The 25,436-nt window shown below is 44.9% G+C and overlaps 1 protein-coding gene across 14 annotated transcripts in view; it reads right to left on the reverse strand.

Moving 5' to 3' along the window:
- Positions 1 to 23,295, reverse strand: part of SGMS2 (sphingomyelin synthase 2) — an 82,252-nt gene extending 58,957 nt beyond the window's left edge. For 5 of the 14 annotated variants that reach the window (XM_039540694.1, XM_039540684.1, XM_039540692.1 and 2 more), the window contains exon 1: positions 5,743 to 6,415. The gene's annotated coding sequence lies outside the window, so the exon portion shown is untranslated. Of the gene's footprint in view, positions 1 to 5,742; positions 6,423 to 15,819; positions 15,852 to 23,252 lie in introns of those variants that run through there. The other 9 variants (XM_039540695.1, XM_039540689.1, XM_039540693.1 and 6 more) reach the window with 5 other exon arrangements.
- Between the last annotated feature and the right edge of the window lie 2,141 nt (positions 23,296 to 25,436).

Genomic DNA, 25,436 nt, shown 5'->3' on the forward strand with positions numbered 1-25,436 from the left:
CATTCAGTTAATCAGAAAATAATTCTGAACTGTTTCATGCAGCTTTGCACAGATGCAATGAAAATGGGGTGATTTGAGATTAGATTATGAATTGAGGAATAAATGTACTTTGGCTATGTCTACACTGCAATATAAGCCCAGGGTTAATGGAACTCAAGTCAGCTGATCCTTGAGTTCCATTTCCTGGGGCTTGAGTATCTACATTGTATTTTAACCCTATGGTAAGACTTTTCCAATCTATGTCAAACCTAGGACTTCGGTGTCCACTCTTCAGTGCACAAACCTGAGTCAAAGTAACCATATCCCAGAGTCCATAGCACCCCCTACCCCTGCAATATGGCTACTCTAGCACTAGGACCGTAGTACACTGTGGAAAAAACTTTGCTGCCCATCCTGCACATTACTAGGAAGCAGCTCATTTTGCGAAATGCTTGATTGGTTTGCTCTCCATTGGAAACCCAGGAGGCTCTCTAAGAGTGTGCTTGCAGATTGGTGATCAGAAGAAAATGAGTTAATGTGAACTGAGCTGCTCACAGAAGTGCCCTGAATCAGAATAAATATGAACCTATGTGGAGACTGGAAGACTGATGGGGACTTGAGTGGAGAGGGAGACTGACTTAGAGATACATGGGTAAAACAGGGTAGCAATATTTTGTTATGTTACAATAGCATCCAGAGGCCTCATTCAGGGTTGAGGTTCCATTAGGTGAGGCATTGTACAAACATAATATTAAAAAAAAACACGATTCCATGCCACAAAGAGATCACAATCTAAATAGGTACAAGATGCAACAGGTGCATAGTGGGGAGGAGGTAGGAAAAGGGCAACAGTTCCAGGAATGCAAAGCTGCACATATTACTTAAGTGTACATTTTGGAAGTTTCATAGTTCACCTGAGAGTGATTCATAACTTCTCTTGTTCACCAATTTTAAGAAAATATCCTAGTTGGGAGATCCTTGACATTCACATGTGCTTTAAGACAGCCTCTTGTCAAATTTCAATGGCTCAACCGGCCAGAGTGAAGAGTATGTAGACACATGAACAATCACTTTTTTTTTTTTTAAAGAAGTGACTGGGACAGGCCCTGAGAACTGTGACATCTCCCATTTTCATGGGCACATGGGTTACCATACCTGGTAAAGGCAGTTTCACTAAAACTGGATTGAAATAAATTACTGTAATAGCAAGGAAGCATGGCATTAGCTCTATCATATCTTGCCTGGTGATAAAAAAGGGGGCATCTAGTGATCATACCTAGACTTCTGCAAAAGGGAAAATCAAATACAAGGAATCCCCAAAACTCAAAATTGTCATGGGTCCTAAAACTGTTGAGCTTAAAAAAAACATCTTACAAACAAAAACGTAGCATTTGAGGATTTCTCCAAGAAAACAGTCCTTTGGAAATTTTAAAACTTAACACATTTTCATCACTGACACTGGAGGACTGTTCTGCAATCTAACAGCACACACTATAAAAACTATTAAGAGGATCTATACATGACTTCGTATCTGGTATGAGGGAGCAGGGTGGGGCAGGAATCTGAAATGAATGACTAAGTCAAGACCACGGGCATCTCCAGGGTGAGAAACCATAATGAATGACTGCATGGCCCTCCACCCCTTGAGGCTCAGAAGTACTTTGAGCATCCTAGAACCTTTGGCAATATAAATATCCACCGTCCAACAAAATTTATACAACAGGACTTACTAATGAACTTGGGAAAGGAAATTTTATTTTACCCCACTTCCCAATTAGCTACACTGTTATAGCTACACTATTTTCTATTAGTGTGAATATTACACATACACATACTAACAATCTGTAACAGTGATAGTGCAAACAAAGATATGCTGGGACAGTGGGGCCTGTTGTCATTAAAATATCATAGCATCTGCTAGAACAGTAATGCCCAGTATGGTTAAGCAGCTCTCTCAGCAGATACAGATCCGAGAAGACAGTAGTATCTGTGTTACGTAAACTTTCCTATCAATGCCTGTTTTAGCTCCTAAAGTCTCACAGCATCTTCTGGGACAGTAGTGTCCATGGTACAATAATTCTCCCAGCAGACACAGATCTGTGAAGACAGTAGTCTCTGTTATATTAATATTCCCAGCATCTGTTAGTACTGTAGTATTGTAACCATACTAAATAAATACCATCTGCATTGTCTACTCTATCCTATATTAATATTGTGAAACTATCTTGTGAACTGATAGCCTATAGAAGTATAAATTAAACAAAAATATGTATTGGTTACTAATAATTTCAGCTTCACAGTAAAGTCTTGTATTAGAAAAGAAAATGTGGACGAGTAATACTCCAGAACACTGTTCCTAGAGGCTAAAGACTATAAAGAGGGAGTTTTAAAGAGATACTGACTTGTGTCAATAAATAGGAAGAATCTAAAAATATAATTGTTTGCTACTTTTTTCTGCTTGTGTACTTTTTGTATGTTTCTCAGCACAGATAATGAAAACAGACTAGTCTCTTCCTTTGAACAGAAATTACTTGGCAAAATAGAATAAAGTTCCAGGAATAAAAATTAGGTTTGTGTTTGTAGACCCAATCCTGCACTTCTGTCTCAGGTAACTCAACTTGACTTTTGTCGAAGTAATAAGTTTATATTAGCCAAGAAGACAGGCTCCTTACAAGGTGTGACTATATAGTTTTAATGCCCAAGGGTGTCAATTACCTCATAATAATCATAGCCTATTAATATCTCTTCCTATTGTAAGGTAACTTTAGTGACAGGGGAAATGGTTTTATGCTTACAGATACCAAAGCTGAGAGTTTAGGTATTGTTTAACCTTTGGAGTCTGAGGTGGCAAATAGCTGATGGTATGGTAGAATATTATCTGTGATATATCAGTGTACATTGCCGAAGCAAACAACTCCTAAAAAACTCATTTGCAAACCTAGGTGGTAAGTGTGTGGCTTAACAGATTGTCTCTAAATATGGTATCTATATAGACAAAAAAAGGAAGTGTTACAAATTACAGTATTCTTGGTGTATAATTTGGGTCTCCAGAGAAATATTCTGTTCTGGGACTGATAAGTAAAAACAGTAGACAATCATCTGAACACAGTTTCCTGAAAAACTATTCACTTAATACAGGCACTTTTAAAATCTGAGGTATCTGGCAAAATTCAGAAGAGAAATAATTTCAGTGAAAGTATATTGATATGTAATTACTGTGCCCAATCAGCAATAATTTTGCTCACACAACTCCCCTTGAAGTCAATGGAAAATTTCAGTCAGGAGGGGATTGACTACAGGGTGAGTCCTAAAATGGTGCAGAAGTGATTTTATATAAATTATTGCTTTTTCAGGAGAGCAAATAAAATGACAGGAGATGCTGATGGAGAATACAGTGTGTGCATAAATCCAAACTGGCAATGCAGAATGTCATTTCAAGTCTTGTAATGAGGGCCACAGTAGAATTACATTATTGAATCTAAACATGTTGACTGAAATTCTGTTCTCATTATTGCTGGTGGAAACGAGGAATAACTCCATTGTAGACAACTGTTATCAGTGCAACCTATACCAGCATTTGACCCTTAATTGTGAGAGCTAGCTTGTTTGTAAGTTTAAAAAAAAAAAAAAAAAGTTAAATCAGAAGGAGGTTTTACGGCCCGGAAAGGGACATTTGCAAGTCAACTCCTCAACCAAAGCTCAAAAAATAGGAGTTTATTTAGAAAGCCTGTGAAAACACAAGTTGCGTACAGACTAACTCTAACATTTTTATTTTGAAATGTTACTGAGCATCACACTCCTGGTTTCCGGTCATACTTTTTCTCTCATTTTCATTTTGTGCCATAACTACTGTCCTCTCTGCTCTGTGAGCTCATTTGAAAGATTGGCTCTCTTAGTTGGTTACTTCATAAAGAGTATCACTATCTAGAGACCCATCATGCTCACTAGATGCCCACCAGAGCATGAAAGTCTGGAAGACTTGGTTGTTTCTTCATTCTGCAATTCTCTGGGCCAACAGCATAAAACTTACTGAATACAGTTGGGAAAAGCCCCATCTCCATTAAAATTTTAGGGGGGGTTCCAAATGCCACCGCTTACTAAGCCTACTTTTTATGGAACATTTTTTAAATGTCCTTGGGAAGAACACAGAAGCATCTCCATATATTTCTTAGATATCAAGGGTCCTTACTAAGAAATCTTCTCCAACAGCACTAAGGACCCTATACCATGTCCACTGTAATCAATGGAAAGGAAAGACTGCCATTGACTTTAATGGGCAATGGATCAGGCTCTAGATCAGCTTTTATTTAACTTACATATCTAAACCCTATCCTAATTGTATAAAGGTAAATGAAGTTATTAAAAATTACAGGGGTAATATAATTTATTCCTATAAAAAATACACTAAAATAATCTCTCAAATAACAGCACCTCTAAACACCATAACTACACTACAATGCCTAATACCTAACTCCAATACAGACCTACCACCTTCTGTAAATATAAGATCCAAAGAGGGAGAATGAAAACACATACTTTCTATCACTGCAATGTATCATTCTTTAAATTTAATCCAAATATGAGGACTATATTTTAATTTAAATGGCAACTGGTAATGCTACCATAGGCCCCAATCCTGCAAATTTTAAACACTTGATTAACTTTATAGAGTAGTACAGGTCTGTCTCATCTTACGCTGGGGTTATGTTCCGTGGCCAGCGCATCAAGCAAAAACCGCGTATAGTCAAAATTACATTGAGTGTAATGGCGGGCAGAATCGCCCGCACTACAGGAACAGTATTTAAATTGTTATTTTTCTCTTTTTGTTTTGTTTTTGCCAACCATGTAAAGCTGAATTCACGCATGTTAAATGTGCGTAAGATGCGACAGACCTGTAGTCCCACTGTTATAATATTAACATTTCAGATGTATAAATATCTATTTATAGGGTTATAATCTGACAGGAAACTTTCATTCAAACAAAACTTGACAGACATTTTTAGAATAGAATTTTCTTTCCAATATCAAAAACAAACTGTTCACTGGTTCTTGAGTCCTGAATATAAAAAGAGTTTTATTTGATTTTATAAAGCTCAAAGCATTAACAACAAAAAAATTTAAAAAAAGACAGTTTTGTTTGCAAAAGAAGTTGAAAAGCAACTAGTCCATAGTATGATCTAATCACTGGGTTTTTTAAGAAAAAAAAAGTTATCAATATTCTACATTTCAATCAGTTTCTCCTGTGCTGTAACTACATTTTACTCTGCAAAAAGTGCATCTTAGGTATGCATTCATCCAATTAATATAGAAGGTAACTTCATAAAGATTTATAGCCAGACGTGCTCCCATTGAAGCCAAGGGCAAGAGTCCCATAAGCATCAATAGGAGCAAGAAGCTGACTTTACAAAGCCACTGTGGTCTAGAATGTACAAACATTTTTTTAAAAAGTTAAGAACTTTTAAAAGTTCTTACAAACCATTGTTCAAATATGCACGTAGCATGGCTCCAAAGGGTCCAATTATAACTCTTGGGTAACGAATGTATATTTTAAAAGATACATAAATCTGTTCCTCACATTAAATAGGTATTTATAAGAGAAACAAAGCAGCCTATAGTATCACTCATACACTTACAATATTTTTCCTCCGTTAAAGAAACACTTTTTAAAAAAAGTAAACATGATTTGGCAGAAGCAAAGAAGTGAACAGTCTGTGAAAGAAATTAATCAATCATGTTAGAAATGAAAAAGACCTATTAGATTACCTTGCCAATGCAGGATTGTTCTCTACAGTTGCATTTTCTAGTACTCTGTCCAGTCTAGTTTTGGACATCTTATGTGAAATACTCAGGCTGTCGTGGTACGCGTCAGTAACAAGCCACATTCCATCATTCCCATCCTTACTCTGCAGAATACAAAGTTGTATTGATTTGAGTCATTGTCAACGTACCCACTTAGTTGTATAAGGAAGCACTGGAGCTGAAGGTAGTTCCTCCTCCAAAGGCAGCAGGGAGGTCTCCTTTGCAGCCTCAGGACTCTTTGACATTTGGGCTTTGCAGCTCTTTATGGCCAAAGACACAGACACTCCCACTTCTGGGTGGTAGCTGAAGCAAGAAGCAGCTAGAAAGTTTGCCCACACCTTTATCTTCTCCTACAATTCTCTTCCCTCACAGCCTCTTGCGCCTCTCCTCTCCTTCCTGGCAACAGAGACTGGCCTTAAGGACAACGGGGAGGGCGATACTTCTAGTAAGGTTTCCTTGAAATGACTGCCAGATCCGTATGCACTGTTACCTCAGCAATGCTACAGCTGGAGAAGCTCTCCTGATTGAGGGCGGCTCCAGGCAGAAGGGAGGGCGAGGGGAAACTCGAGGCAGCTTTCTCTACGTGCTGCTGCTGTGTTTACTGTCAGTTTCATGCTCCTTGCTCCCCCCCGCGCCTGAATCTTGCCTGACATCATTCATTCTCTTACACACTCACACGCGCCCGCCCACTCCATTTCCAAACAGTGACTCACCCGAGTGCTGCTGCTATTCAAAGGCAAGGCTAGAAAAACCGGTAACACCGGTAAAGAAACCCTCCCCCCGGCTACTAAAGGTGGAGAGAGAGCTTGGCACTGTCCTAAGGAATGAGTTTGCTCAGTGCCTGCCTGCCTGCTTACTTGCTACAAGCACTTAATACAGAGCTGTCAGGCAGGGACAATGTGAATGAGCGAGATTGCATTTGTCTGACTAAAAACGTACGGCAAAACTCTTCCGAAGGTGTATAAGCTGCCTTAAAATTAATACCCAAACAAATGAGCCCTCCTTCTCATGTGTGAGCTTTTGGCAGACCTCCTTGCTTTCTCCCTATGCTGAAGTCCACTCCCTAAAAAACCAACGCTATATGTCCACCCCCTCTCCTGGTTAAAACACATTTCTTCCAGGAGACAACTAAACCCTCCCCCTCAAAGTCATATTCAACTGGCTGACAAAAATACATCTCTATATATAAAATATCCAAACCACAGAATATCCAAGACCACAGAACCATAACAAGATGTGTGTTAAACTTCATTGCTCAGTTACAATTGGTCCTGAGCCTGCAGAGGTGCTTAACTTTATGCATGTGAATAGTTCCACTGACCTCCAAGAGACTGCTCATGGGTGCAAAGTTAAGCTCATGTCTGTTTGAAAAACTGAAGCCACAGACTCTTTGGGGCAGGCACCTGAGGGTAAAATTTCAAAAGTGCTAAAGTGACTAGGGAACCTAAATCCTAAAGTCAATGGGAATAAGTCACTTTTTAAAATTTTACCTGGGGCAGCTTTAACTTGGTTCCATGTTGTGGGTGCAACTGCACCCACAGAAATCAGGCATGGATTAACAATGTGCACTTGTAGCTCAGGTTTGGCCCATGTCTTCTTACTATTTGTGGTCTTATCTACAGTAGCATTTTTCTTAAAATTTCCTGTGATTGCACCAGCAGTGGTAGCAACAGAGGAAATGCTAGTATAAACAGGTTGCTGGTGGCCATCAAAGTTGTAGGTACTGCATCTTCTAGAGTCAGAGCTAGTATGGGCAGCACCAGATGAGAATGCTTTATGCAAAGGCAACTACTAATGCTCCTCTTCATGCTATCACTGATAGATATGCACAAGTATTAGTGTAATAGTGGGAAATACATCTATACTTCCATCTGTAAAGTGCAAAATGGGCTTTTGGTGCTGTAAAGTATTATTGAGTATTATTTCCACAGCATCCAAAAGTTTGCTAGTTGCTTTATAGGAAAGGAACAATAAAAACAAATGAGATTCCTGCCCTGAAGGACTTAAAGCTTAAAGTCCTGATCCTACTTATGCACAAACGTACAGGACTGGATCTTAGCTGAAGATGCGATATAATGAGAGGGTAACAAACAACGGGTAGAGGAATGTGCAAGGAAAATAGGGGTTATAGAGTAAGAGTTTCTTACAGTGATGTGGACATAGAAGTACGTTTAGCTTAACAAGTCTGTCAATTTTTTCTTTTTAAAACTCATTTGTCTCTGATTCCTTTACATAATAAAATGTAACAAGGTGAACAGTTAATAGCAATTCCTCCAAAATATTTATTTTCAACAATTTTTTTTGAAAATGTTACATTTACTTTGGTTACAGGTAATACCTTAGACTACTATAGCTGAAAGAGATCATCGGAGGAAAAAAAATGTATATCTACTGTTTTCATTTGTTTACTTTGTCCATGACAGCACTTGGTTTATACCAAATTAGTGCTGAGCCATGTGGGTGGACGCTTGTGTCAGTGTGGAACCCCTGAAATCACTGAGGCTCCGTGTGAGCACAAAGATCCATCCATGGAGATCAGCTTGCAGGATCTGGGCCATAGTTGCTTTTCTCTATTTTTTGCAGGACTCTTTCACACAACAAGAAATGAGAAGAAAAATATTTTAAAAATAAGTAAATAACTTGAAAGTCAAAAAAATTGGCAGGGGGACTCAGGGACAGTATAGTACTGAAACAACCATAAATTTGTTAATTGAAACTCATTAGATTTTAAAAATGAGACTGTCCCTTTAAAATAACTATAGGAGAATGTGGCCCTTTAAGATCTTCAAAGGAGTTTTATCATTTTAAGGAAAAAAATCTGTTCTCCAAAATGTTGCTCTCTCCAACATGTGCAGATTTCCATGGGCAGATCAGAGTATATCATTTTTCCCTAAGCATTTTTGAGGGTGGGGAGGAGAGAAAAAGAAAGATCAGAGAGAACTTACTGTTCATGTCAGCTGAAGCAAACCCAAGCATCTTTTTCATTACTTTTTTTTCTTCCATGAGATCAGCAGGGATATTATTGGAAACAGTAATACTATAAATGGACAAAGCCAGCTTGTGCATTAAAATTGTAATTATTTCCAAAAAGATGCTAGGCAATTTTCAAAGGAAACACTGCAGCTAGAATGCTGCACATGGCCCATGGGATAGAACTAAAGCTGTATCTGTGATTGGGGGGAGCGGGAGGGGTTGAGACATCAGAATACGGAATAAGCTTATAGGAATTTCTCATTCAAACTGATTTTACAGTTTATAGTCATGGTAAACAGCAGTACAAACTATGGCCTAATCCTGCAATAAGATACAGGCAGGCAGACTTTGGCAGGTATGTGGAAGTGAATGGGGCTCTGCAAGGGCACAGGGAGCCACCCTTTCAGAGAATATTTCAGGATGCAGACCTAATGGGTAGATCCTGCAAACATGCATGAACATACTTAACTTTACCTATTTGTGCAATCCCATTGAAGTTTTACAACCATCGGTCTCCCAAACTCCACACATGCTACACTCCTGCTGTGCAGCTGCATCAGTGGGAGATTTAAAGACAAGGTTTTTTTGTAGAATAAACCCACATTTAGAGCAGAGCTCCTCTTTCATCTGACAATCTCTAGGTGCTTTAAAAACCAAGACCCTGATTCCGCAATGTGCCCACACATCCAGTTGCAAAACTGGAGCCTAGTTCTCACAACAGCCCTATGTACAGTAGGTACACATTATTTGTTATTCCCAATTTAGAGATAGGTAAACAGAGTCAAAGGGAAGTTAATTTTCTCTGGTCATGAAGCAAAGAGTTAAGAATGGAACTGAAGTGCACTAGCCCATATTTATATAGAAAAACCACCACATTAGTTGATTCCAGCTCAAGTTGGTATGTGTGAAATGCCCATTTTCTACAAACTTAAGTAAATGGTAAAGTTTTAGAATCAGATAATATAATGAACAGGAATGCCATTTATTCAACACAATTTGAGCTCCATCTTCCTAACTGTTATCTCTTCCATAGAACTGGACTCTTATAGCTTTTTCACACTCTAGATATCTCAAAACATTTTACAAAAAAATGATTCACCAGTAAATGAAATTTCAGGGCATGGCTACACTTGCAGATGTAGAGCACCAAGGGCTGGAGACCGCAGCAGTGAAAGCGCTGCCGTGTGTTCACACTGTCAGCTGCAAGTGCAGTGGCATAGGCACATTTGCGGCACTTGCAGCGGCACTGGGAGCAGTGCATTATGGGCTGCTACCCCACAGAACACCTCTTCCCATTCTGGCACTGTGGCTTGTGGGAAGGGGGATGGAGGGTGCGGGGCATTCTGGGTCCTGTCCAGCGGTGAAAGTAAGCCGGTATGCCGTGCTGGACTGGACCGGCTTCCGCGGCAGTGATTTAAAGGGCCTAGGGCTCCAGCTGCTGTGGGGAGCCCCAGGCCCTTTAAAGCACGGCCAGAGCTCCGGCAGCCGGGCTCCTGCGGTGATTTAAAGGGCCTGGAGTTCTGCGGCGGCTGGAGCCCCAGGCCCTTTAATTTGCCCCTGAGCCCCGCAGCTCCCAGCTGCCTCTGCAGCTGGGAGCTCCGGGGTGATTTAAAGGCCCTGGTGCTCCCAGCCACAGCTGGAGCCTCAGGGCCTTTAAATCTTGAAAGGCCCTGCCTTTTCCAGTTGAGGCCACGCCCCCGCTCAGGACTCCGGCATACCGGTAAGTCTTTTAAGTTACTTTCACCCCTGGTCCTTTCCCAATGCTCCGTGATGCATCGCTTCACATCTCAGCAATCCGTGTGCTTCTGTCCACATTTGGCACCATCTTTGAACATTTTTTGTACCACGCGCTCTGTCTTCCCTTTCGGTCTGAAGGAATGGATCCTGAACTTGTGAGAAATATGCTGATGGGTCTCGCCAGCATGTCACGAACTGCAGTCGAGTTACTCCTTAAGCTACAAAGTGACAGTGAGGAGTCCAAAGATGATGTCGATTTGCATAACACATATGACATGAGATTGCTTGTGGCATTCACGGACGTAGCACTGAGTGGTAGGATCACATCATCATGCAAGTCTGGCATGACGAGCAGTGGCTGCAGAACTTTCAGATGAGGAAAGCCACTTTCATGGGACTGTGTGCTGAGCTTGCCCCCACCCTGCGGCGCAAGGACACGAGATTGAGAGCTGCCCTGCCAGTGGAGAAGCACGTGGCAATTGCAATCTGGAAGCTACCGATTGGTCGCTAACCAGTGTAGTGTGGGAAAGTTGACCGTTGGAATCAGGGGCAGTGCAACCCATTAGGAGACCTAGGCGGTCGCCTAGGGTGCTAGCATTTGGGGGGCGGCATTTTGGGTCCTTCGGCGGCAACCGCAGTGGCCGGATCTTTGGCCATCCCGGTCGTCGTCGGCATTTAGGCAGAGGGACCTGGGGCAGGGGGGCGCGGGGAGGGCCGCCTGCAGCAAGTAAGGGGGGGGCGAGGCTCGCAGGGGAACCACTCCCCACCCTAGCTCACCTCTGCTCTGCCTCCTCCCCTGAGCACGCTGCCCCACTCTGCTTCTCTCCTTCTCAGGCTTGCGGCACCAAACAGTTGATTGGTGCTGCAAGCCTGGGAGGTGGGAGAAGCGGGGAGGAGGGCACCTCAGGGCAGAGGGGGGGGTGGGGAGCTGCTGCAGGGGGGGGCACCTTAGGGTGGAGGAGAGGGGCAGAGAGCTGCCACAGGGCTCGGGGGAAGAGGGGCGCAAGGTGGAAGTTTTGCCTAAGATGCGAAACATCCTTGCACCTGCCCTGGTTGGAATCATGTTGATGCAAGTTTGCAGGGCCATTAATCGCATCCTGCTCAGAAGAACTGTGACTCTGGGCAACGTGCGTGAAATTGTAGCTGGCTTTGCACAAATGGGTTTCCCTAACTTCGGAGGGGCGATAGATGGGACGCATATTCCAGTTCTGACACCAGACCATCTAGCTTCCGAGTACATAAATTGGAAGGGGTATTTCTCGATGGTTCTCCAGGCGCTTGTGGATCACTGTGGGCATTTCATGGACATTAACGCAGACTGGTCCAAAATGGTGCATGATGCACCCATCTTTAGAAACACAGGCCAGTTCAGGAAGCTGCAAGCCAGGACTTTCTTCCCAGACCAGAAGATCACCGTAAGGGAAGTTGAAATGCCCATTATGATCCTTGGAGACCCCCGCTTATCCTTTAATGCCATGGCTCATGAAACCCTACACAGAGAGCCTTGACAGCAGCAAGGAGCGGTTCAACAACAGGCTGAGTCGGTGCAGAATGACTGCTGAGTGTGCTTTTGGCCGTTTAAAGGGCCGCTGGCTCTGTCTGTATGGGAAGCTGGACCTGGCCGATGACAACATCCCTATGGTTATATCCGTGTGCTGTACCCTCCATAACATTTGTGAAGGGAAGGGAGAAAGCTTCACTTAGGCATGGACCATGGAGGTTCAACACCTGGAGGCTGAATTTGAACAGCCAGAGATCAGAATATAAGAGAGAGTTTTTCTGGGGCACAGGGAATGGTGGAGTCTGGTTTGAAAAAACAGTATGAGCTAGATTCACAAAAGGACTTAGGCACCTGAGTTCAACATTTAGTCACCACTGAGATTCCCAAAATGCCTGCTAAGCTGTCACCGAACTCAGTAGGTGCCTAAAGTCCTACTGTTAAAGTACTCAAGGCACCTATTTTTTTGCCAGTAAGTATGCGCACAGCTGCCTCAGTCTAGGCATGTATCCCATGTGTAAACCTGAGTGGGACTCTCAAACTAGGCATTCCCTTGTGGGACCTGATCAAATAGGCATTCTCAATGCATACCTAAAGCTACGCAAAATAGCCAGAGGAAGAGGAGGTTGCTACCGACGCCCAGTATTTAAAGCATTCACCAAGGAGGGATTTTAACTTGGTCCTCCTCCATCCCAGGTGTGTGTCCAAACCACTAGGCTTCAGAGTATTTTGGGGCAGGTCTCTCTGTCTCTCCCACTGATTATTAGTTAAACATTCATTGGAGCAGGGTGTCTGTACCCTGACTACTCATCTCCCAGGTGAGTGCCCTAACCATGGGGCTAAAGAGTCATTCTCTTTCACGGGCCCAATTTTGGCAACATTGGTGTAATTGTATGCAGAAATGTAACTGGCTTAAATCTTTACCTTCTCCCTCATCAAAATGGCTTAAAGAAACATCAGTTTGTTTGCTTTTTTTCCCAGCCAGGCAAATCTTGGTTACAGTATTATACTGTAACTGATGGGTAGAGAACTCTCCACTTATGCTGTCTGCCATAAGTTTCTGAGGTTTAAATAGAAAGCCACCCAGCTAAAACCATTAATTCTGGGTGTGTTGTATATGTAATACATTTTCAGAACATGTTGCTATTTGCGGATACTAACCACTCTAGGTCTGTCATCATCCTCACATTGGGATTTTCTGGTATTAAACATATGTCATTAGACAGTAGACTTCAATTCAAAGCTTTATTTACACATTGATGACTCATAGTGCTTATAGAACAAATTTAGATTTATCCTCCATTCTTTTGCATATATTGATTGCTTAAGTTGCCTAACTTATGTGTCTCAGCCTTAGAAAAGAACTTCTGAATTGGCTCAAATGATCTAAGATAGGACTGCATAGCCCCATTCATACTAATGCTGACTTTGGAGCCTATTTATGACAATAAAAGGGATGATTTTATTTTTTTCCAATTTGTTTTACCAAAAAAAAAACCCACCCCAAAATCAGATGCTCCCTCAAATACGTTTACATGCAATTACCCATGCTGCATGTCTATCTCTGGATAGAAGGGCAAGCAAATGGATAGTAGGGCACCTAACTATTTGCGCTAAAAATATCCAATTTTCAAATGCACTTCTGGGTATTTAGCACACAAATGTGTTACTATGGTAATGCACATGTAAAACACCTTGCCAACCTCCATTTTGAAAAATCAGGCTCTGTCAACACCGTTACCCATTTCATTACTGATCTCTTTGGCAGAAACATGCAGCTCTCTAGGATTATGAGTGTAGCTAGAAACAGGGGCGGCTCTAGCCATTTCGCCGCCCCAAGCACGGCGGCACGCCGCAGGGGGCGCTTTGCAGGTCGCCGGTCCCGCGGCTCCGGTGGACCTCCCACAGATGTGCTTGCGGAGGGTCCGCTGGTCCCGCGGCTCCGGTGGACCTCCCACAGATGTGCTTGCAGAGGGTCCGCTGGTCCCGCGGCTCCGGTGGACCTCCTGCAGGTGTGCCTGCGGATGCTCCACCGGAGCCGCGGGACCAGCGGACCCTCCACAGGCATGCCTGTGGGAGGTCCACTGGAACCGCCTGCCACTCTCCCAGCGACCGGCAGAGCGCCCCCTCCGGCGTGCCACCCCAAGCACGTGCTTGGCGTGCTGGGGCCTGGAGCCGCCCCTGGCTAGAAAAAATGAATGGGTCTTGAGAAGAGCGTATCCATTCTTTATTTTTGTCTAATCTGAACACTGATAAGAAACAGCTTTATTCTTTCTTGTTACCTGACAATATAATTAGTAGAAATGTATAAGAACTAACAGTTTTTACATTCACTACTAGCTGATGCATGTGTGGGTAGCTCTTTCCACAGCACAGTCATGTATTTCAGTTAGGGCATGCATAATTTAAGGAAAACAATCTGTGTTAAACCCATATTAATGTGTGTAGTTCATTCTGGGAAACGAACAGCATGGCATTTTGCAATCGCTGTTGTTTAGGCATTTACAATAGTTGATATTTTTTATATCTGCATTGATCCTTGATGGTGTTTTATAAACGAAGTCTATAAATTATGCATATCTAAGATAAATCAGGTACTTGAAGAGAACCTTACTGCAATCCATGTTAAGAGCAACAGAACTGTAAAGTCAGCTGGCTTTTCTATAGCGATTTCTGACAACCATTCAGTTGCTAATAATACTCCACCAATTATGTGAAAAGCTATTCTCAAACACTGAAAAATAAAGCTATTGATGCATAATGAGTACAACTGGCTAAGTAGTGGGAATTTATTTCTTGAATATTTTTGTGATTTGTGAATCATTTCCAGTTTGCCACGTTTACACTCCTTTATGTTCACATTACCAAGAAGATTTGTGTGGGTGGATTTTTGCTCACATTAATGTTGAGGAAAGCCTGTTTGTGCAAATGCCTATATTTACACACATAGGTATTTGTGTGCATATATTGGTATTTTCTATTTGTGCCGAAAGTGCTGGTCCTTTTTATGTCTCAGAAACAATACCATGCTGGCATATGACTTAAATAAATTAATCACATGGGGCCTGATTCTGTCACTCTTAATCCCACTGAATGGGACTATGGGCCTAATCAACCTTCAAGGGGAATTGGATTAAACCCTTAGTTTGTAGTAAGGTACTATTCAGTGTAAGTAAGGGTGGCAGAACTGAGCCAACACTGAATAACTAGTAGCAAATAGTTTAAGACAGGGGTAGGCAACCTATGGCACGGGTGCCGAAGGCAGCACGCGACCTGATTTTCAATGGCACTCACACTGCCCGGGTCCTGGCCATTGGTCTGGTGGGCTCTGCATTTTAATTTAGTTTTAAATGAAGCTTCTTAAACATTTTAAAAACCTTATTTACTTTACATACAACAATAGTTTAGTTATATATTATAGACTTATAGAAAGAGACCTTCTAAATACATTAAAATGTATTACTGGCACACGAAACCTTAAATTAGAGTGAATAAATGAAGACTCGGCACACCACTTCTGAAAGGTTGCCAACCCCTGGTTTAAGATATAGTTGAACAAGATTTTCAAAAGTGACTAGTGATCTGGGGTTCCTCAGTTTTTGGGTATTCAGCTTGAGACACCTTAAAGAGCCCTGATTTTCAGAGGGTTTATGCTGAGCACTTGTTGAAAATCTGGGATCTTTAAATTGTCTTAAACTTGGCACACAAAAATGGAGGCAGCCAATATCACTTGTCGCTTTTGCAAGCCTTGATGGAATTCAATAGTTCATGAATAATGCATAGGTTGAAATAAGTTTACATTGTACTAAATCCAAATATTTGTCTTTACTCACCCTTCATTTTAGTGCAGCAGGTCTGGAAAAACCTGTAAAAAGGGAGGAAAGCAGTAAAATGCTGTTAACGTTTTCTTTTGCCCATTATGGAATTATCCTTTCTAATTATTTAGAATTAGAAATTGTCATCAAAAGCATTATTAATTATTACCATGCTACTCAGATTATTACATAATTTGTCATTAATTCCAATGAGCCTCTCCACATATCAGTTCATCATATTTGCTTAAATGCACTGCTGCAAACTGCTCTTTGGAAGCCTGATCCTGCAGTCACTGTGAACAGAACCCCACTGTTTATTTCAGTGGGAGATGTGTGCCTGTGGACAACTGTTGCAGGGTCAAGGTCCTCTTGGTGCTCTGGGAATGCAAGACATGGATCCAATAATGTGTAGGAAGAAAAAAGTATAAAGTACTCCCTATTCAGAAAATGAAGTGGAAAGATATTTTTGTGCTAAGTAGTGATAGCTTGAAATTGGTAGCTACAAATATATCTCGTCTTAAGGCTATTTGCTCCAGAAATCTGAGCTGGATCCTATAATCTAAAGAGGTGACAGGTAGATATCATTTGCTTTTTCCATTTTGAAAGGATGGTTATTGAGGTATTACTTAAAGTTAAAATAACTCAGTGGTAGCTGGAAAAGCTCTCCTTTTAATTTATTCCAACTGGCTTTCCCTTCAATCTGCACGCCCACTTAAATGTTGGCATAGGGTGGGGTTTCTTAGGAATTCTGGATTGCAGCCATTGGCTTGGTGATTCTTGGGAGTGGGGTGTCAAAGCATATGTCTTGAATATATGTAACTAGCATAGTGTGCAGCTCTGCCACTTTGTGTTATAATCTCATTGGATCTTAAACCAAGCAGGTTTCAGGTTGGGTCAGTATTTGGAGAGGTGTTATGTGACAATGACAAGAAATCACAGAAAAGCCAGTCTTTAAGCATGTAAGGGATAGCTCAGTGATTTGAGCATTGGCTTGCTAAACCCAGGGTTGTGAGCTCAATCCCTGAGGGGGCCATTTGGGGCAAAAATCTGTCTGGGGATTTGTCATCCTTTGAGCAGGGGGTTGGACTAGATGACCTCCTGAGGTCCCTTCCAACCCTAATATTCTATGAACAAGGAATTTGATCAGATATAAGACAATATTGTCCCTGAAGCTATTCTTTCTCTCCACTTAAGTTGTACCAGTGCACCCTGGGATGTCTGGAGCAACTATCTATTAGCACAATGGCATACTTATCTAGCACTTGGCTTTTGGGTAATTTCTAAATTCAAGGTACTGTATTGTGGCATGGAGATAGGAGGACTGGCTGAACAGAGCCAACAACAGGGCCTCTGTATTCCTGTTCACATTGGGGCAAAATTATCGTTGATTATATCACTTCATGTAGACCTGAGCTAAAGACCTCATCCAAAGCATTGTAACCCCTGGTACAATCAATGGTTGTAAATAATGGTGATTGCATTTGTGTGTGGACACATGGGATTGTACAGCATCGCAGGCTCAAAGTATTTCAATCAATTTTTTTTCAGTTTCTTTTTACAGCATCTAAGATGACCTTTCCATTTATGATTAAGAATCACCATACTTCCCTGAAAGGTCTCAATTAATCTTTATAGCTGCATTATTTTTCATAACAGATGTAAGATGTGCGGTTGTTTTGGGTAGTAATTGTAAATTAGTTCATTTGCTAATAAAATATTTTACTTTGTGTTCCTGTAACAGTCCAATGATGTGCTGACAGTGAAATATTTTAATGAAGGGCTCTCACATTAATTTTTTCCTTTTTAGCTTTTGATAAACCCCATGCAGGCAGGACCACATGTACTGCTGACATGAGAGGTGAGTTGGGGAATCTCTTCATATATTTTCCTATCTTAAACGAAAAGGCTTTCTCATATTCATAACTAAGGAGGAAGGCTGCACCACCTGGCAAACAATTTTATTAAGTGCCCTTCTGCAGCAAAATTTTCCCTTTGGTCTCAAACAATATGCATCCTGATCTTCAATCATCACTTACATGAGTAATTCTCATGCATTCAGGTACTCCCATGAACATCACTAGGACAAGCTGCATGAGTAAAGATTACTTGTGAGTGAGTATTTCAGGATCTGGCTCATACCAGTGGTTCTCAAACTTTTGTACTGACCCCTTTCACACAGCAAGCATCTGAGTGCGACCCCTCCCCTTATAAATTAAAAACACTTTAAAATATATTTAACACCATTATAAATGCTGGACACAAAGTGGGGTATGGGGTGGAGGCTGACAGCTCGCGACCCCCCATGTAATAACCTCATCACCCCCTCAGGGGTCCCGATCCCCAGTTTGAGGACCCCTGACAGGGCTGGTGCAACCCATTAGGTGACCTAGGCGGTCGCCAAAGGCGCTAGCCTTTAGGGGGCAGCATTTTGGGTCCTTCGGTGGCGACTGCGGCGGCCGGATCTTGGGCCGCCCCAGTCGTCATCGGCATTTAGGCGGAGGGACCTGGGGCAGGGGGGCGTGAGGAGGGCCGCCTGCAGCAAGTAAGGGGGGGCGCGGCTCGCAGGGGAACCGCTCCCTGCCCCAGCTCACCTCTGCTCCGCCTCCTCCCCTAAGCACGCAGACCCACTCTGCTTCTCTCCCTCCCAGGCTTGTGGTGCCAAACAGCTGATTGGCGCCGCAAGCCTGGGAGGTGGGAGAAGTGGAGCAGCGACGGCGTGCTCGGGGAGGAGGAGGAGCGGAGGTGAGCTGAGGCGGGGAGCTGCCACATGGCTCCCCGGGCCAGGGGGAGCTGCCACGGGGGGGGCCTCAGGGCAGAGGGGAGCTTGGGGGGGCACCTCAGGGCTGAGGGGAGGGGTGGAGAGCTGCCACAGGGCTCAGGGAGGGGGCACAAGGTGGAAGTTTCGCCTAGGGCACGAAACATCCTTGCACTCGCCTTGCTGCCACACGGCTTCCTGGGCCGGGGGGAGCTGCCGCGGGGAGGGGCCTCAGGGCAGAGAGGGGGAGCTTCCATGGGGGGGCACCTCAGGGCGGAGGGGAGTTGGGGAGCTACCACGGGGGGGCGCCTTAGGGCAGAGTGGGGGTTGGAGAGCTGCCACAGGGCTCGTGGTGGGTGCAGATGGAAGTTTCGCCTAGTGTGCGAAACATCCTTGCACCCACCCTGACCCCTGATATATACTAAGTGTATTGATAGCACTGTATAGTTACACACTATTCAACTTGTGTATTGTGAAGTGAGGGGTGCAGGTTAGGGCAGGGTGATGACCTTGTAAAGGAATGGAGATTGGGTGCATTCTACTACAGAAAAAAGTTGACAATATCTAATAGTACAATCTGATACATTCCAAAAGTTTAAAATATTGTTTATTTTTCTGAAATATTTTTATGAGCTCCAACAGTAAAAACTGTCTCAAGAAGGCATGATTCAGTAGAATCCAGAGTGTGGTGAATCACATCACTGGAAGGAAGATCTCCCCAATGCATAACATCGTTTTATTACACCAATTAGTAAAATACCCTGCACCAAGTGATGCCTTCTGCTAGAGTATAAGGAGCAGTATAAAATAAAATGCTACAGGATCCATTTGCTCCCAGATTAACGCATCCCAATATTAGCACTTTTTTCTCTTCAAAGTGGAGACTAAGGAAATAATCCTTACATCAAGCCTGAGAAGTAGGTAAATATTTCTCCCATTTAAGAGATTGGGGAAAAGATGTCAGTAAGGTTAATAAACTGGTCACAGAAGAAGACAATTGAGCTATAATTAGAACTCTGGAAGTTCCTGGAACTTCCTGTGCTCTGACCACTAATCCCCATATGTATGTGGAACCAGCCCTGATAGATGGCTCCAGGAATTTGTAATTGATGTGCTCTAAGACTATTAATACTGCTAGGATACTAGTTCTAATCCAACACAGTTTGAAAGGGACCAGAATGCCGTACCAACTGAGTTCTGTATTAATTTAGTTGGTGTTCATAGTCCAGTTTCCAGTGGATATATCTTTGCATCACAAAACATCACTGTGACTATTTGCAATGGTTAAAGTAGACACACAGGAGTGAGGAGCTCTCACTGCACCAGCCAAGGAGAAAGGGGAGCACTGCTTACCCCAGCCAAAGAGAGGAGGGGGAGCTGACCCCTTGCTTTTAGCAGGGGAAGAAGAGTGCACTCGCTATTGATTTAACCCTTGAGTATCTGGAAGAAATGTTGACTGTCTCAGAAGGCATGCCAAGTTAAAAATGGACATGGAGGCGGAGTTGCCCTCTCACCACAAATATGATCCAGGTTGTGAGGCAGTGTAGGGACCTTGCATTGCCACAGTGTGTGTTACAACTGTTCTGGGAGAAACAGAGATTTGTGTCCTGGCCCATTCAGTAGCTTTCAAGAGAACTACATTCACTAAAATAAATAACATAAAGTAAATAAATCTGAAGCACAGATTAAGAAATTAAATAAATGGAACATAAATACAATACAATGACTCTGTAAAATAAATATTTTCTTAAGGCCCTTTGTAGCCTCTTTGCAGATGTAGTTATAATGTGTGGGCCTTAATTCCCTCTCTCTTATACTGGAATAATTCCAATAAAACAGTTACACTAGGGTAAAATGGGTGTAAGGCGCTGTCTATATAACAAAACATCCATCAATGTAATTAAAAATCTATCTAGTTACACCACTGCAAATCCCTAATAGAGATGCACTTAAATCAGTTTAAACTGGATTAAGGACAATTTAAATCTGTTTAAGTGTATCTATATTATGGGCTGCACCATTGTAACTGGATCAATTTTAGGTTTACCCATGCAAGTTTTCTAATAGACAAAAGTTAGGTGAAAGGAGAATCAGACCAATGAAGTTGTATCAGGGCTGTTGTCTAGCTCCTTACACTTAGTGGCTTTAGTAATATCCTCTGATTACTAGTTGTTAAACACCACAACACTGGGTAGTATAGCAACAGAGGAGTTTCAAATGTGATGATCCTAAATTCTGTCTCCCTATGTATTTTGCTTTGTTTGTTTGTTTTGTTTTTTCCCTGCTTTTCCCCTGTTGAACATCCTGGGATCCAATGTCGTTAATTTAAAGAAAAAAAGTGTTCCTGTTTGAAATTATGGGGGAAAAAATATTCAATGGGAGGAAAATTCCTAAGCAGATCGTGTGTTAATGTGCATGTGTGCCTGGTGGAGGAGATCAAAAGTTATTGTAAAGCCTTCCTTTTTCTTGAGTGAGATTCAAGCAGGGTTTGATTCAAGTGTAAATCAAAGACATATTGTCAGTTTTAATTTTCTTTCACTCTAAGTTTTTGTAATATTCTTAAGAACTTGAAAATACAGCTCCCTTAACAATATTATCTTTTTCTATGTAGAAAACAATGGGTTTAAAAAAAGTAAGTTCTGGACAGATTTCTCTGCATGACCGGTTTAGGGTGTAGTTGTTTGGGAAATTGTAAATGTTGTCTTTTGCTGTTTATTTTACATCCCTATGTAAACATTGGGGCTGGGAGGGAGGAGAGAGGGAATTTTCCTATGCCTTTATAATATCCTTGCTATAAAATGTATCCCTAAACAAAAAAAATTATCACCCACTATTGTGAGCGCTGTTGCACTGCAGTCATCAGTCCCCCATAGCATGTCAGGTACCACTCCTAGGCAAGTGCTGTAGGGCTTTCAGCTGCTAGACAGGCACCTGGCAAGCGCCAAACAGAACTCCTCCCGGTGCCTCCAGCTACTGCTCAAAGATCCCTAAGCACCCTGCTCCCGCCCGGGCCCCAAGCACCCTCCTTGAGCTGCCACCCTGCTCCCGCCAGGGCCCCAAGCACTCTCCTCGAGCTGCCACCCTGCTCCTGCCAGGGCCCTAAGCACCCTCCTCGAGCTGCCACCCTGCTCCTGACAGGGCCCCAAGCACCCTCCTCGAGCTGCCACCCTGCTCCTGCCAGGGCCCCAAGCACCCTCCTCGAGCTGCCACCCTGCTCCCGGCCGGGCCCCAAGCACCCTCTTCGAGCTGCCACCCTGCTCCCGCCCGGGCCCCAAGCACCCTCCTCGAGCTGCCACCCTGCTCCCGCCAGGGCCCCAAGCACCCTCCTCGAGCTGCCACCCTGCTCCTGCCAGGGCCCCAAGCACCCTCCTCGAGCTGCCACCCTGCTCCCGCCAGGGCCCCAAGCACCCTCCTCGAGCTGCCACCCTGCTCCCGCCAGGGCCCCAAGCACCCTCCTCGAGCTGCCACCCTGCTCCCGCCAGGGCCCCAAGCACCCTCCTCGAGCTGCTACTCTGCTCCCGCCAGGGCCCCAAGCACCCTCCTCGAGCTGCCATCCTGCTCCTGCCAGGGCCCCAGGCACCCTCCTCCCGCCAGCTGCCACCCTGCTCCCGCTAGGGCCTCAAGCACCCTCCTCGAGCTGCCACCCTGCTCCCGCCAGGGCCCCAAGCACCCTCCTCGAGCTGCCACCCTGCTCCCGCCAGGGCCCCAAGCACCCTCCTCGAGCTGCCACCCTGCTCCCGCCAGGGCCCCAAGCACCCTCCTCGAGCTGCCACCCTGCTCCCGCCAGGGCCCCAAGCACCCTCGAGCTGCCACCCTGCTCCTGCCAGGGCCCCAGGCACCCTCCTCCCGCCAGCTGCCACCCTGCTCCTGCTAGGGCCTCAAGCACCCTCCTCGAGCTGCCACCCTGCTCCCGCCAGGGCCCCAAGCACCCTCCTCGAGCTGCTACTCTGCTCCCGCCAGGGCCCCAAGCACCCTCCTCGAGCTGCCACCCTGCTCCTGCCAGGGCCCCAGGCACCCTCCTCCCGCCAGCTGCCACCCTGCTCCTGCTAGGGCCTCAAGCACCCTCCTCGAGCTGCCACCCTGCTCCCGCCAGGGCCCCAAGCACCCTCCTCGAGCTGCTACTCTGCTCCCGCCAGGGCCCCAAGCACCCTCCTCGAGCTGCCACCCTGCTCCTGCCAGGGCCCCAGGCACCCTCCTCCCGCCAGCTGCCACCCTGCTCCTGCTAGGGCCTCAAGCACCCTCCTCGAGCTGCCACCCTGCTCCCGCCAGGGCCCCAAGCACCCTCCTCGAGCTGCCACCCTGCTCCTGCCAGGGCCCCAGGCACCCTCCTCCCGCCAGCTGCCACCCTGCTCCTGCTAGGGCCTCAAGCACCCTCCTCGAGCTGCCACCCTGCTCCCGCCAGGGCCCCAGGCACCCTCCTCGAGCTGCCACCCTGCTCCCGCCAGGGCCCCAAGCACCCTCCTCGAGCTGCCACCCTGCTCCCGCCAGGGCCCCAAGCACCCTCCTCGAGCTGCCACCCTGCTCCCGCCCAGGCCCCAGGCACCCTCCTTGAGCTGCCACCCTCCTCCCACCAGGGCCCCAGGCACCCTCCTTGAGCTGCCACCCTGCTCCCGCCAGGGCCCCAAGCACCCTCCTCGAGCTGCCACCCTGCTCCCGCTAGGGCCCCAGGCACCCCCTCCCTGTCCTCCCTCCTCACCAACTGCCTTCCAACTGCCATGGCAACTTCTCCTCCTGGTGACTTGTATCCCTGCTGAGCAGGAGGAAAAGAGCAGCAGCATATTCACCCCCAGCAGATTCACAACACTGTGCTGGGACACTCAGGCTCAGCCAGTCCATTACAGTTTAGAGCCTGATCCACAGCTGGAATCACTTGCATTGACTTCAGTAGGCTCTGGCCATTAGTCCCTATTTGGTGACAACTCAGGGCTTCAGATAAAACTGGTTTAAAAAACCTAATTACTCTTAAGCCGTTTCAACATTGCAAAAGACATGTTTGCTGACCACAGGCGTCAGCAATAGGTGCAACTGAACCAGTGCTGAACATTGCATAGGTGCAAGTGTAGACAAGGACACACTGTATCACTTCAGAAACGGTGATTTAAAAACTAGGGCTGAGATCTGTGCTGAACCTCCACAAGGCACGGCACAGTGTGGCACAGCTCAGGAGAAGAGGATTTATGTCACCTTTGCACTCATCTGATTCAGGCTGCTCTGGGGACCAAAACAGTCCCCAGCATAAAGCAGAGCAGCCAGGAGCTTCTCTAAATCATCCACCTTCCCCCTGCTGTCTGTGGGCTGCTCCGCCGCAGTGAAGAATCTCCACAGCTACACATGTTTTGGGTAAAAAGGGAATTCTCATGACAACTCCCCACCCCATGCCAGGACTTGCAAGGATGCCTGTGCTGGCTAAGGGGCTTTTGTCGTATTGTACAGGAGCAATAGTAGCAGATAGAATCCCTCCCTAAGTCTTTATCACAGTGAAGATAAACCCTTAGTTGCCCTAATGGGAGCAAAAGCGTAATTGCCAAAATGGAGAGAGGCACATGCACCCACAGTAGCGGCTTGGAAAAATGTCACCATATTGATGCTGTTGTAACTGTTGAGAATGCTATTTATTATAGAAAAATAGACTAATCAGGTTCTCCAAAACTTGAAATTGAGCCCTCACAGTTGTGAAGAAAAGCTTGGAAATGTGACCCAAGTATACCCGAAAGGCTCAAGAACCAGATCCCCAAATTCATGATTTTCGTTAAAATCTCATGATTTTTAGTGTGAGAGTTAGCCCTGATGGGATCTTTTAAAGCAGTGCATCTCAAAGTTGGGCCACCGCTTGTTCAGGGAAAGCCCTTGGCGGTCCGGGCCGGTTTGTTTACCTGCCACATCCGCAGGTTTGGCCCATTGTGGCTCCCACTGGCCGCGGTTCACTGCTCCAGGCCAATTGGGGCTGCGGGAAGGCCGGCCAGCACATCCTTCAGCCCGCGCCACTTCCCACAGCCCCCATTGGCCTGGGACAGCGAACTGCGGCCAGTGGGAGCCGCGGTGGGCCGAACCTGCGGACGCGGCAGGTAAACAAACCGGCCTGGACCACCAGGGGCTTTCCCTGAACAAGTGGTGGACCGGCTTTGAGAAGCACTGTTCTAAAGCACATAGTTACCACAGATTCCATAGCACTAATGAGTGAGAGGTGATAAACCTCTGCTTTCAACAGGATGGAGGTGTTAAATCTCTGTCTGCACATCTGAGTGTATAGTAGGAAGGCCAAAACCTCTTGACCCTTCTAATTAATTGTGATGGTTTCAGTATTGAGTCAGACCCACCAGTTGTCCCAACAGTGCAGTTACCCCTTTAATCATCTGCTCTTTAGAAAAACAAGTTTCCTTCAGAGATCTGTTTGCTGGAAGCATAGCCCATGGATCTGGTCTTCACCGGAGGCATTTCCCCGCTAATTGGGTTAGTGAAACAGCTCTTCTCTGAGCTACCAGTAAACTACTGTCTCTGTGAGCATCCCATTCAGCTCTTAGTTGGCTTCATGGTTCTTCAGGGCAAATTTCTCTAACACCCTGACCCTGAAGATTCATCTCTGTACTGGCCTCCATGTGCTTGATGTCCTAGATTGTTGGTCTTGTCACTGAATGCTGGTCATGGAATCATAGAAATGTAAGGATGGAAGTCATCAAGTCCATCCCCCTGCTCTGAGGGAGGACCAAGTATATCTAGTTCATCCCTGACAGGTGTTTGTCCAACCGGTTCTTAAAAGCCTGCAGTGATGGGGATTCCACAACCTTCCCGGGAAACCTATTCTAGAAATTAATTACCCTTTAATCTAGACAGATTTTCCTAATATTTAACCTAAAACTCCGTTGCTGTAGGTCAAGTCCAT

The sequence above is a fragment of the Mauremys reevesii genome, linkage group 5 (assembly GCF_016161935.1).
Source record: "Mauremys reevesii isolate NIE-2019 linkage group 5, ASM1616193v1, whole genome shotgun sequence".
NCBI classification, from domain to species: domain Eukaryota; kingdom Metazoa; phylum Chordata; order Testudines; family Geoemydidae; genus Mauremys; species Mauremys reevesii.